Source organism: Salvelinus sp. IW2-2015, linkage group LG16 (genome assembly GCF_002910315.2).
Source record: "Salvelinus sp. IW2-2015 linkage group LG16, ASM291031v2, whole genome shotgun sequence".
Classification (NCBI taxonomy): Eukaryota; Metazoa; Chordata; class Actinopteri; order Salmoniformes; family Salmonidae; genus Salvelinus; species Salvelinus sp. IW2-2015.
The window spans coordinates 525,292-539,808 of record NC_036856.1 but is presented as its reverse complement, the minus strand read 5'-3'; positions in this window follow the sequence as shown (position 1 = coordinate 539,808).

Genomic DNA, 14,517 nt, shown 5'->3' with positions numbered 1-14,517 from the left:
GGCACCAGCTTTGTTTACCTATATTCACTCTAAGGAAATTTTAGCTCCCTTACAAAATCTATGCAAAAAGGGTATTTTTAATAGTCAGGCTTTTGGGATATTTCATGCATTATTTACTGGACAGCTTAATAGTTCAACATTTAGCTTGCTTTGCCACCCATCCCGACCAGTGTTTCCCACAGGTACTGTAGTGGCTTCCTTTCCTCTTTACCATAGCCACTGCCCAAGCCTGAAGCGGGGTTGTTTCGTACGCATACAGTTCACACTCAAGGTTTCCAAACGGCCAAACATTCAATGAGGTCCAGGGATTTGCTGCAACAATTTTTTTATTCTTCTTATATCTAACAATAAAAATATTCTCCAATCAACTTAAAGCATAGATTACTTGATATGGAAAATACATAATATGACCTGTTTGTATGTCTGTATGTCTGTCTGTATATTCAAAAAACTATACCGCTCCCGCGTCTAGCAAGGACTCCATCCCCCGAAGGCCCAACTTCCTGCCTTGGTCCTAACACACTTACCACAGTACAATACATGGGCAAGAGGGAGGGCCAAAAACTAAGTTACACTAACAAATAAATATATATATTCTTCAATATGTTTGGGGAGTCTCCCACATGCCTTTTGGCGAACACCAAACGTGTTTGCTTATTTTTTTCTTTAAGCAATGGCTTTTTTCTGGCCACTCTTCCATAAAGCCCAGCTCTGTGGAGTGTACGGCTTAAAGTGGTCATCTGGACAGATACTCCAATCTCCACTGTGGCTATTTGCAGCTCCTTCAGGGTTATCTTTGGTCTCTTTGTTGCCTCTGATTAATGCCCTCCTTGCCTGGTCCGTGAGTACTGGTGGGCGGCCCTCTCTTGGCAGGTTTGTTGTGGTGCCATATTCTTTCAATTTGTTTAGAACTGATTTAATGGTGCTCAGTGGGATGTTTAAAGTTTTGGATATTTTTTTATAACACGACCCTGATCTGTACTTCGCCACAACTTTCTCCCTGAACTGTTTGGAGAGCTCGTTGGTCTTCATGGTGCCACTTGCTTAGTGGTGTCCTTTGCTTAGTGGTGTTGCAGACTCTGGGGCCTTTCGGAACAGGTGTATATATACTGAGATCATGTGACACTTAGATTGCACACAGGTGGACTTTATTGAAATTATTATGTGACTTCTGAAAGTAATTGGTTGCACCAGATTGTGTTTAGGGACTTCATAGCAAAGGGGGTGAATACATATGCACGCACCACTTTTTCGTTTTTTATTTTTCAGAATTTTTTAAAGGAAGTTTTATTTTTTTATTTCACTTGACCAATTTGGACTATTTTGTGTATGTCCATCACATGAAATCCAAATAAAAATCAATTTAAATTACAGGTTGTAATGCAACAAAATAGGAAAAATGCCAAGGGAGATTGTCATGTCCTGACCTTTTTATGTCTCTGTTTGGGTTGGTCAGGGCGTGAGTTTGGGTGGGCATTCTATGTCTGGTGTTCTATGTTGTCCTTGTGTTGTATTTCTGTGTGTTTGGCCTGATATGGTTCTCAATCAGAGGCAGCTGTCTATCATTGTCTCTGCTGAGAATCATATTTAGGTAGCCTGTTCCCACCTGTGTTGGTGGGTGGTTGTTTCCGGTTTAGTGTTTGTGTCACCTTTCAGGACTGTGCGTTTGTCGTGTTTGTTGTTTTGTTTAGTGTTGCATATTTTATTAAATGATATGAACACTTACTACGCTGCACCTTGGTCCTCTTCTTCTCCTCCAGACGACAAGCATTACAGGGATGAATACTTTTGCAAGGCACTGTATTTATTTTACTTGTCATGGTAGCAGGCCGGGAAAGGCAGCATGGCACGACCGGAGAGGCTTGCACCACTGCTGCTGCCCAATTTATTATTGTGAGCCTACACTACTCAGGCAAATTAAATAAAAGCTGTTACAAATGTGATTTGAATGCTTTTTTTAGAGCTGCAACTCAGTTATTACTTTGATTACTCAATTTGTTTGAATTTGAAAAAGCCTGTTTTGCTGACAATATAGGCCGAATGTTTTATCAAATATGAAAATGTAAACAGTGCATTACAGTGCAAATAGCAACATTAGACACCCTCAAACCCAGTTATTTTGTGACACCTTCCATTAAAGTGTATTTCAGCATGAGACGGAGCAGTTTCAGCTCAAGACGATTTGGGACCCTAAGTGAGATTTGATTTCGGTGTCCCTCCTACAGAACTTGATGGTCATGCTTCCCCGGGACACTCAAGTCTTCTCATATCACTAACATTTGTCTTACCTCTCATTATTGAAGGTCTGCAACAGCCCTGAGGAGGTTCAAGAGGAGGAAGGGTTTCCAAATTGGGTCAAGTTCTCTACGGAGATTGGTGATGATAGATTCATCCAAATTCTTGCACACGAGAAAGGTGTAGCATTTTGATGTAGTAACATTCATTATCTGGGCTTGGGAACTGAGAGATCATTATTTAACTGATGGTAATCAATTGCCTTTTTAAAGGACACCTCAGTAGAAATACTGATATGGATAAAAAAAAAATTGAGGGCTTGCACATTTCATATACTGAATTATTTGATGAATACATCTCTGTGCTCTTATACAAATCATCAGTGATGTTTCCGAGGATCATGTTTCATGTTTCCGAGGATCATCCCCCGCCATTCCAAGGTGTGACTTACCACTGGCCAACTCCCTGTCACAAAATAATGATATGCACTTGTTCCTATCTTTCAGTACAATTGTGGAAGGATGGGCCAACCTGGAGAAGACTGGGTTGGGTGTTTGGAATGACGGAGGTCAAACACAACAGACGGTGCCCAGTTCTTCTAATGGTGGAAAACTGTTCACAGAAAACCTTAATCCCTATCATCAGACGAAGTGTGCGAAGAGGTTCCACAATTCTGAATAACTGCTGGTGAGCGTCTGTCAGGTCTCTGAATAGGCATGGGTTACATCCACACAAACAACTTTGTGGATCCTCAAACAGGATGTCAAAAACAACACATTGAAAGAGCATGGCAGACAATAAAGGGACAGGTCTGGAGGCTAAGGTGCGATTTGACCCAAAAAAGTTTAAAGAAGCATCCCTATTTTATTGAGTGTACGTACTGGTTGGGCAAAGAAAATAATAAAGGAGTACTCTCTCGACTCTTCAAAGACATCCGATGAGTATATCAGCTGTAAGATTTTCACTCTTAGCATTGTCATGACTCTCTCGCCTTGGTGAGGATCAAAGGTGCCAGATCAGCTCGGCACAGGGCTGACAGATATCCACCCCCCCCCCCCCCCCCCCCCCCCMCCAGAGAGGAAGGGGGAGATGGGCCGGTTTTATGACCTAACGCCGGTCGTTAACTTTCTCTGTCGTGCCCTGCAGTATTGAACAAAGGAATGTGCTGTGTCTAGAGAGAGAGAGACTCTTGCCTAAGAACTCTAACATCAAAGGATTGGACATTGGAACATTTTGAAATCCAAACGTTTGGAATGGTTGGTGGGGATCCAAACAGTAATCATGTCATATCATGTATTATTTTGTGACGTCATTAAGGATGGTATAACAAGATAACTATAACTCTGAAAGTACACACGTCCTAGTTATCAGGTTTGCATCTAAATGTTGTATAAAATAAATGATTAAGTATAAGAACAATTTTGTGAAGATAGAAATGTGAATTTAGCCTTATAAATGAGATAATGGCTTTTCATATAAACTTGGGCCCACGTGAGCACAGACATTGTGTCAACAGGACGAAACACCCTCCAAGGCCAGAGTGCTTAAAAGGACTCGCTGACAATTTAAACTACAAGAACAGAGAACGTGAGGATGTGGTTCACACGTTGAAATGGTTAAAACTACAAGACCAGGAAATGGTAAGACCCTCTGAAACTCTCGACGATTGACGAAGGTGAAGACTAGACCAAACATTCACAGTCTGCAGCTGGTATGTAAAGTAGTCTAGGAAACTCGACCAAAGACGAGAGGGAAGGTCAGGTCCCTCACACCACCATAGGTACCTGTGATGTATCCATTCTAACGAACACTCCAAGACAAAGCAGCCTACAACTAAGAAGGGCATTGTGACCTCTGGTGGACAACCAGAGACTTACATCGAACTACTCCCCATAGACGGACGGAGTGGTTTCAACAGAGAGATGATAGAGAAAGACATCTACGTGTAAATATATGTTGCATTTCCAATCCGAATGAGAGGTTGTTAGGGTGCTGAATATTTTTATTTACGATTAACATATTTTCCAAATGTATGTACAATAAGTTGTATCTCCCGCTCTTTATCTTTTCCCACTCCGTTTCCATTGTGTAACAAGCTGTCATATCGGGTTAGTCCACTAGGAACTGTTTTCATTGCATTATGTGAGTAATCAATAACCTATACCTTGTGTGTGTGTGTGTTTATGTTTTTTTTGTGTGATGATTTAGTTAGTAAATAAATAATTAAGCCAATTTGTGTATCGCTAATTCATCACTTAGGTTAGGGTTCGTGCAGATATCCAAGGACTATGCAACGTTCAGAATGAGACTGATGAGTTAATAATTAATAATTGACTGTTATTGATGTAAGAGATATTTAGATCATCTTTAGAGTTTAAGTCGGGAGATACTAACTCAATTAACAACTTTTCCCGTGGTGCCCCAAATTCCTAATGAGTTAATTGTTACGTGATTCATTTAATCGAGTAATATTTAAACGTAGTAGGTAATTATTTGATAAATAGCCGTCATTACATTAATGATAGTCAGGTCACGACAACATGCACCCCCTAGAGGAAATGAAGCTGGCAGTACACGGTGCCGGGTACTTTGCCACGTCAATTTAAATAGCGGCCCTTTAAATGCACGCAACCCTTGCAAACTATATTTTGCCGAAAACAACAGAATCTCAACTTTTCATTTATATCAACCAATACAATATCTTTGAAATTACGATCCAAAAGCAAATTAATGTGCTTCATTCTTTTGACAGGATTATAAGCATGTTTTGATTGCCATCAGTAAATGTTTTGATTGTCACTCCACGTAAAATGTTTGGATACGTTAAACGGGAGACGCTGGATTCCAATGCTTACAAACATATCACTGTCCGATCAACAGGCTATGCGTCAACCCCCAAGAAAATGTATTACCAAACTTCACCTACTACAGTCAAAAACACGTTGTAACATAGTAAATACATATTAATTACATGAGTAAATTAAATGTGTTTCAATTTACATTAAGTTGCTTGTTCCTGCTCAGAAATATTGTATTTACCATACTTTTCTTTATAACGACATGGTAATAACTTAGCTTTTGATATACCCTGCAAAATATTCAATAATATTGAAAGTACATAGTAATTACACCTAAAGTTGCTGTAATAACGTTTTTTCTACATTGAGATGTATTCCCATTGATCATAACTACAAGTACTGTATTGGGTGTCTGCCATCATTGTAACATAGTAACTACAGAGTAATTGCATGAGTAATACACAATGTGTTTCACTTTACATTAAGTTTCTTGTTCCTGTGTAGAAACATTGTAGTTACTATACTTTTCTTTATAGCAACATTGTAATAACTGACATGTTGATATATCCTGTAAAATATGTAACTGCATTAAAAGTATGTTGTAATTACACTTTTAGCTGCTGTAACAACAGTTATTCTACATTGAAGTGTATTTTTCCAATGATTGTAATAAAAACTACTGTGTTTCACTTTACTTGAAGTTGCTTACTCACGAGTACCCACATTAACATTATAAATCATATTATTTTGAACAACATGTCACTTACATTACACCTTTGAAGCAAGGGAACTAAACCCCAAATCCCTTTTCAGAGGCAAGTACATAGTATTTACAAAGGTTATACCATTATGTGTTTCATTTTACATTAAGTTGCTTGCTCCAAGGTAAGTACATTATAGTTACATGCATATCGATTGTAAATACATTGCTCTTACATTTAATTCAGTACATCCTTTAAGCCAAATAATATGGAAATAAGATAACTGAAGCTTTAGTTAACGATAGGGTGTGCATTGTTACAACAGCTGGCGAAGTCCTACCCTAGCTTGTTTTGGTGGTAGTGACTTATGCAGTTACATGTAACAAGGTTACATTTTAGGATGCATCGTTAACAAAAGTGTAATTACAGAACATGTTAGTTACATTTGGAACAAGACATCTTGTAATTACATAAACATAAATCATGAGTAATTACACATGTGGAATTAATTACATATCCTTGTTCCACTTGTGTAATGAGCTAAATCACTAAACCCTTTTGACAGTGTAATTACATGTAACTACTATGTTAAAAATACATGTATTACTATTTAGTTACATATTAATTAATGTACACTTAAGGTAAAGTGTTGCCAGAAGTCCCTTCAGGGAATTTTGTTTTATCCCCGCTCAAGCCTCAAGGTGACAGCTAATGTTTTAAAACATTTAGGCGTATTTTGTATTACTGGTTAATATAAGCTAACTTGCTAGCTAACTAACTAACTAGAAACTTGGCTAGCTAGCTTGTTCCAGGTAGTTTTATTGTCATGAATGAAGCAGGTAAAAAAGCTACCTTGTGGAATGGTTATGTGAAATTAATATTTTCTTTCAATATCAACACAATTTTGATTCATGATCTATGCATTGACGGTTTGAAGTGGATCACAGACCAACACTCTATCACCACATTGGTAATAATAAACAGGGCAGGCAGGGTCATTGAGGGTGTGCAACTTTTATATTCTGTTAAACAAATAAAATACTTTTTTTGCAAAGATATGCCAATGTTTGCATTTTTCATAAAACGTGTTGGTATTGGAGCTCTAGATTTGCAATGCTGCATTTTTTTTCAAACAGAATTAGGAGAGATGTGCTTTGGAAATAGCAAAAAAAAAAGTTTTTCATTTGATAAAAGTAGAGACTCCGAGCTAGAAAATTGTATATCATACACTGCAGTTGAGGAACAATGAGAAAGTAATTCTGCTTTGAAAGTTGATAAACTTGTAACCCCACTTTTGAGAAAATGGACCGTGACTGTTTTGGTACACCTATTGGAGAGCTCATATTTGTCTACACCCATTCAGCATCATTGACATGCTCTTAAGCCTTAGCCCCACCCATCTCTTTAAGGATTCACAGCGTAGTAAACAAACAAAGATTTCAAGACTAAATGTGGTGAAAGTAGTAGCAAAAAGTTGAGTTAAAAATAAACTTTATCTCGTCCTTGGCCTATATCCGAGTAGGATTTTGGTGCAGGTCATGTTGTTCTTCACAATACTGTCTCTGATAAACACTCATTATATCAAATAAAATTCAACGTTTATTTGTCACATGCACAGGATACACAGGAATTCCAACTCGGGAAGTCTGACCTCTTTCTAGAGCTCCTACACAGATCAAACACGTAACGTTAGCTAGCGAGCCAGCCTACTAACTATAGCTAGTTAGCTAACAGTACTCTCAACTTGCAATGAAAATGACTTTCTGACAAAATTAGAAACGTAAATTATCTGAAAATGTAGCTAGACTCTTACCGGTATATAGTATGTGTTGAATGCTTCTCCTTCTGGATGCCATGGTTTCCCGTTAGTTTAAAGATGTAATCCGGAGACGGATGTTACAACAGTCTTTCTGTGTTCTCTTTTAGAACTCTCTCCAAATTTGGCAATCATCTCTCTGCTTCCACCGGACATTCCACTGATTTCAAAACTCGGTCAACTCGGTGACAGTGACACTGTTGGGCCGGCGCCAGAACGAGTCAATTGGACAAGTATTTGATTTACATAGGGGGGAACGCTCTTATCATGAGACCTATGTGTGCACACACTCCACAATTAAAAAAAAAATGTTTTTACTACAACCACTGGGCCTCAAAGGAGCCCCCTTCAAGCTAACGAGCAGTCATTGTGATTGCAACGTTCTAACAGTGTAATAATACATTTCATATATACGCAAAGATAATCATTTAGTTGTGTTTATGAAGGTCTTAGGTAACATTAGAATAAGAAAAAAATTATTATAATACATAGTTTGTTACTGTAGGATATATGTAAAATCACAAAAACACCCAAACACCCACAAGGGTTTTCTAATGATCAATTAGCCTTTTAAAATGATGAAATTGGATTAGCTAACACAACGTGCCATTGGAACACAGGAGTGATGGTTGCTGATAATGGGCCTCAGTAGGCCTATGAAGATATTCCATAAAAATCTGCCATTTCCAGCTACAATGGTCATTTACAACATTAACAATGTCTCCACATAGATAATGTTCGCAATTAAGAATCTGCAAAATGGTAAGGCCCCAGGACCAGATGGGTTTTGTAGTGAGTTCTATAAAGAGTTCCATGGCCTGATCCTTGAGCCATTGCGTGATATGTTTAACCACTCATTTTCAAATGACCAGCTCCCTCAAATGCTAAGAGAAGCCAACATATCACTTATTCTCAAAAAGGGAAAATGTGCAGAGTCTTGTTCCTCGTACAGACCAATTTCCCTTCTGAATGTGGATAGAAAATTGCTTTCTAAAATTCTAGCCACAAGATTAGAGGACTCACTGCCACTAATTGTTAAAGGAGACCAAACTGGCTTCATTAAGGGCCGTAAGTCATGCAACAATGTCAGGCGGCTTCATAATGTAATTCAAGCCTATCAAGAAAGTGCTATGGATGGTCTTGTGCTCTCCCTAGATGCTGAGAAAGCATTTGATCGTGTGGAGTGGTCTTACCTATTCTTTGCTCTAAATAAATTTGGTCTAGGGGACAACTTTATAAAATGGGTGAAAGTTTGATATGATGATCCTCAGGCTGCTGTCCTTACTAATGGGCTAAGGTCAGATAGCTTCTCTATATACAGAGGTACCAGACAGGGCTGTTCTTTGTCCCCTCTCCTATTTGCACTCGTTATGGAACCACTGGCTGAGGCCATCAGGGTAACACCTGCTATAGAGGGGCTGCTCATTGGTGATGTTCACCATAAAATAAGCTTGTATGCTGATGATGTCCTGATATTCATCTCCCGTCCCGAGACCTCAATTACATCTCTTATTAATATTATTGAATTATTCAGCGAATTCTCAGGCTACAAGATTAACTTAACTAAATCAGAGGCTAAATCAGAGGCTATGCCACTTGGTAACCTTCACCTAATACTTCTCCCCCCTTCCCTTTTAAATGGTCTCCCTCAGGTTTTACGTATCTGGGTATATTTGTAACTCCTAAATTCCAGCAAATGTACAAAGCCAATTTTGTTCCCTTGTTTGATACAATAAGACAGGATCTGGAGCGCTGGAACTCTCTCCCGATTTCTTGGTTGGGTAGAATATCCCTCTTGAAAATGAACATTTTACCTAGACTACTTTACCCAATCCAAATGATCCCAGTATTACTCTCCAATAAGGTAATAAAGGATGTAAATGCATGGCTAAGTTCCTTTATATGGAGTAAACGCAAGCCAAGACTTAATTAAGATGGCAATATTGCAGCTGCCAAGTTCTATTGGTGGCTTGGATCTGCTCAATATCAGGTTCTATCAGTGGTGTGCCCACCTATGTTATATTTCTGACTGGATCACAAACGATGACTCCTCTATTTGGTTAGACATTGAGACTTCTCTTTCAAAATACCTCTTACAGGATCTTTTATTTTTCAGAAGTTTCAAGTCTGTAGAAGATCACTGCAATAATCCTATTACACTTAACACACTCAAAGTATGGAGGTCAGTTCAACGCTTCCTGGGAAGGTCCAAACTAACCTCTGCTCTTACCCCAATTCTTAACAACCCAGATTTTGGTGCAGGATTGCTGGATGCTGGCTTTAACTTTTGGCTTAATAAGGGCATACGCAGACTAAATTACTTATTTGCTGATAAGATTTTTTTGTAATTTGAGCAGATGGTCGAGAAATATCGACTCCCAAAGCAGGAATTTTTCCGCTTCCTACAAGTAAGACATTATATTCTGAAGAGCACCACCTTAATTGGTAACCCTGATATGTCTGTCATTGACAGAATGCTTTTTATCCCACAAAGGAACATGTCTGTAAGTCTGTTTTATGATGCTTTAAGGTCCTTTTCTGCTGTCGACACACAGAGGGTGAAACAAGTGTGGGAGAAAGAATTGTCTGTTACTATTGACGAAGTGATGTGGGAGGACATTTGGAGATATGCAAAAACAATATCTATATGTAATCGTACTAGAGCAATCCAATTAAGAATAATACACAGATTGCATATATCCCCAAATCGCAGACATCCTTTAAGCTTCTCCTCCTTCTTCTCTCCTCAGTGTCTTAAATGCAAAACTGATACAGGCACCCTAACACATTGTTTATGGTCATGTACCAAAATACAAAGATACTGGTCTGGTGTTCTGCAAGAAATTGAAAAGATCCTAGGGGTTGATCTAGAATTGGACCCAGTTTCTTTACTGTTGGGTCTCCCTAGTAGGCATGTTACTTCTGTTAGTAAGAGGAGGCTTTACAACATCCTTACCTTCGCAGCGAGGAAAAACATAATTTTACAGTGGATTAGTGATAAGGTTCCTTCTATTAAAGATTGGCATAAGATACTATTTGAATGGGTGCCTCTGGAATATCTAACATGTACATTGTATCCTAAAACAGATCAGTTCTACAAAGTATGGGAAGCTAATCTAAATTACCTAGAACCTGAGGTATCAGCTATTATGCTGCAAGGATTCTCTTAGAATGGTGGTGATCTATGTATTTCAGAATTACACTGTACGTCCCATGTGTGGAACCTAGCTATTTGGTTTAATTTCTGTTTGTAAGTTTGTTTAAAATGTATGTATTGAGAGACGCAATGATGGGGATGGGGTGAGAGAAGCGCCGAGCGGGGAGAGGAAAATCGTGTACGTATGTATGTGTGTGTATGTATGTATGTGTGTATGTACAGTGGGGAGAACAAGTATTTGATACACTGCCGATTTTGCAGGTTTTCCTACTTACAAAGCATATAGAGGTCTGTACTTTTTTATCATAGGTACACTTCAACTGTGAGAGACGGAATCTAAAACAAAAATCAAGAAAATCACACTGTATGATATTTAAGTAATTCATTTGCATTTTATTGCACGACATAAGTATTTGATCACCTACCAACCAGTAAGAATTCCGGCTCTCACAGACCTGTTAGTTTTTCTTTAAGAAGCCCTCCTGTTCTCCACTCATTACCTGTATTAACTGCACCTGTTTGAACTTGTTACCTTTATAAATGACACCTGTCCACAAACTCAATCAAACAGACTCCAACCTCTCCACAATGGCCAAGACCAGAGAKCTGTGTAAGGACATCAGGGATAAAATTGTAGACCTGCACAAGGCTGKGATGGGCTACAGGACAATAGGCAAGCAGCTTGGTGAGAAGGCAACAACTGTTGGCGCAATTATTAGAAAAAGGAAGAAGTTCAAGATGACGGTCAATCACCCTCGGTCTGGGGCTCCATGCAAGATCTCACCTCGGGGGGCATCAATGATCATGAGGAAGGTGAGGGATCAGCCCAGAACTACACGGCAGGACCTGGTCAATGACCTGAAGAGAGCTGGGACCACAGTCTCAAAGAAAACCATTAGTAACACACTACGCCGTCATGGATTAAAATCCTGCAGCAAGGTCCCCCTGCTCAAGCCAGCGCATGTCCAGGCCCGTCTGAAGTTTGCCAATGACCATCTGGATGATCCAGAGGAGGAATGGAAGAAGGTCGTGTGGTCTGATGAGACAAAAATAGAGCTTTTTGGTCTAAACTCCACTCGCCGTGTTTGGAGGAAGAAGAAGGATGAGTACAACCCCAAGAACACCATCCCAACCGTGAAGMATGGAGGTGGAAACATCATTCTTTGGGAATGCTTTTCTGCAAAGGGGACAGGACGACTGCACAGTATTGAGGGGAGGATGGATGGGGCCATGTATCGCGAGATCATGGCCAACAACCTCCTTCCCTCAGTAAGAGCATTGAAGATGTGTCGTGGCTGGGTCTTCCAGCATGACAACGAGAAAGAAGCATCTGAAGGTCCTGGACTGGCCTAGCCAGTCTCCAGACCTGAACCCAATAGAAAATCTTTGGATGGAGCTGAAAGTCCGTATTGCCCAGCGACAGCCCCGAAACCTGAAGGATCTGGAGAAGGTCTGTATGGAGGAGTGGGCCAAAATCCCTGCTGCAGTGTGTTCAAACCTGGTCAATAACTACAGGAAACTTATGATCTCTGTAATTGCAAACAAAGGTTTCTGTACCAAATATTAAGTTCTGCTTTTCTGATGTATCAAATACTTATGTCATGCAATAAAATGCTAATTAATTACTTAAATATCATACAATGTGGGCCTCCCGGGTGGCGCAGTGGTCTAGGGCACTGCATCGCTGCATCGACCGCTAGGCTCAACCTCCATACAGCCATGTTATATCTGAATGATATTGGAGCTTGGAGGAGCGTTTAGAGAATGGGGGACAAAGGATCCTGCTGGGGGGAGCAACCCAGGGAGCCCTCCGTAGCTCAGTCAATACGAGGCAGAAGGGTCTGTTGCTGCTGTGAAAGTCTGTTGCTGCTGTGGTGAACTAATCTGCATTCCTCTGACACACTGCAGGACCTCAGGACTGGACAGTCCATAAGCAGCCATAATATCTATTTTTCAGTCCCGCAGGCCAGGCACTGTGTTCAAGGGAATGGCCAGAGTCCAGTGTGGGAGATTAGGACAAAAAAGCATAATGTCAGTCAACAATTACACAACTGATGTAGCAGCCCTGTTACAAACATGTAATACCCCCAGAATGGTCACCCATCTAGGGAAATTGAACTCTCACACTGTCCATTGACTTGAGTGTTCAGAACACTGACTGTGAAACTGTATCCGGAAGCTAAGAACGGTTTCATATCCATGGTATCGTATTCTAGTAAAACACATTCTCCTCCCCTGGCAGGATTATGACTCTCCCATCTTTCTTGGCTGTGCTTTCAGTGTTCAAGATACTCCTTCTCCGTGTCTGCACTTGGGAAAGTTAAAAGGGACACTGTCCACTAGTCCCAGATCAGTCATTTATCTGTGGTAGGCTAATCCTAGTTTGGAGGAGGCAGGAGGCTCAGCTCCACAGGATGATATTGCTATCACTTGCTTTTGTTTAATTATAGGTGTATGTATGATGTCTGGTATCATTTTTATATCTTTCTGAACGTACCAGTACTAGAAAACTTTCCTCTACTGCCCTGATACTGAAATAGTGATCTGGGGGGCAAAACTGGCCCATGACAGCATTTCATGTGGTGCCTGAATTTCACAGGTGTCATATATATTTATATATACAGTATATATATATATATTTTTTTAAATTTCATATTTAAATATATTGTATTCAAGAAACAAGTTTATAAATTGGATATTAATTACTGCAGAATCATTGCTGAAGTACATTCATTGACATCTTACTTGTCATTTAAAGCTAATTCCTACAGCACTACAGTACAATAATATTATTAGAAGGACATCATCCATTGTGGACTGATTCATTCATGAAGCCTTTTTTCAACATGACAGAAATGTGCCACACATAAATAAAAGCCTTCGGGAGCCTTTTATTTATGTGTGGCACATTTCTGTCATGTTGAAAGTATGACATATCACTCAATGACAAACAGTATAGAAGAACCCACCTCCTCTTGTCTGTCTCGCCTGTAAAACCATTGGCTATAAACCATACAATAAACATCCTATAAAACCATTGTGAAGTTTTCAAAACATAACTTTTAATCTTTGTTCAAATGTCCCATTTACAGAATTATCTGAATAGTCGAATGACAGCTATATAAAAAACAGAAATATACTGTACATGATATGGATATCCAGTATCAAACATTCAGTCAACAGAATGTACATTTCTTATGGTTATTGTTCCATGAGATTGATGTGATTACACAGATCCAAATGTGCCAATAAAGAATTTCCAATACATTTCTATCTATAAAAACATACCCATATGTGCAGCACAAGCATAATTGAACTGATGACCCCATGAATCTATGGAAAAACATAAATAAAGCAAAACAAAATAAGCATTTTTATAGTCAGAAGCATACAGTGCTCAGGACTGCGTTACAGTGCTCAGGACTTGATGGCCTATGGATATCACAAAGTGTTTTGTCGGAGAACAATGGAGATAAACGTGCATTTATGATAAATAAAACTCGGCATGAACAATAATATCTTTCCCAAATGAGCCACACATTTGTATGGTTTGGCAACCCGCATGGGAAAGCTTGGAGTATGATTGCTGGTTTCTGTTTAGTTTAAGTTAGGTAGAGCTTAACAATCCAGAAGTTCTCAGTTAGGACAATGCGTAATACGGTATGTTTGGAGAGTTCAAACTTTTGTCCTGCAGTGGTTCCCTTGTAACGGAGTTGGCTTTCTCCGTTAGAGAGCATTCCACATGTAACCCCTCTTGTATTCGTACAAGAATGTATAACTCAGTGGAATGGGCAGTGAAGATATTAAGTT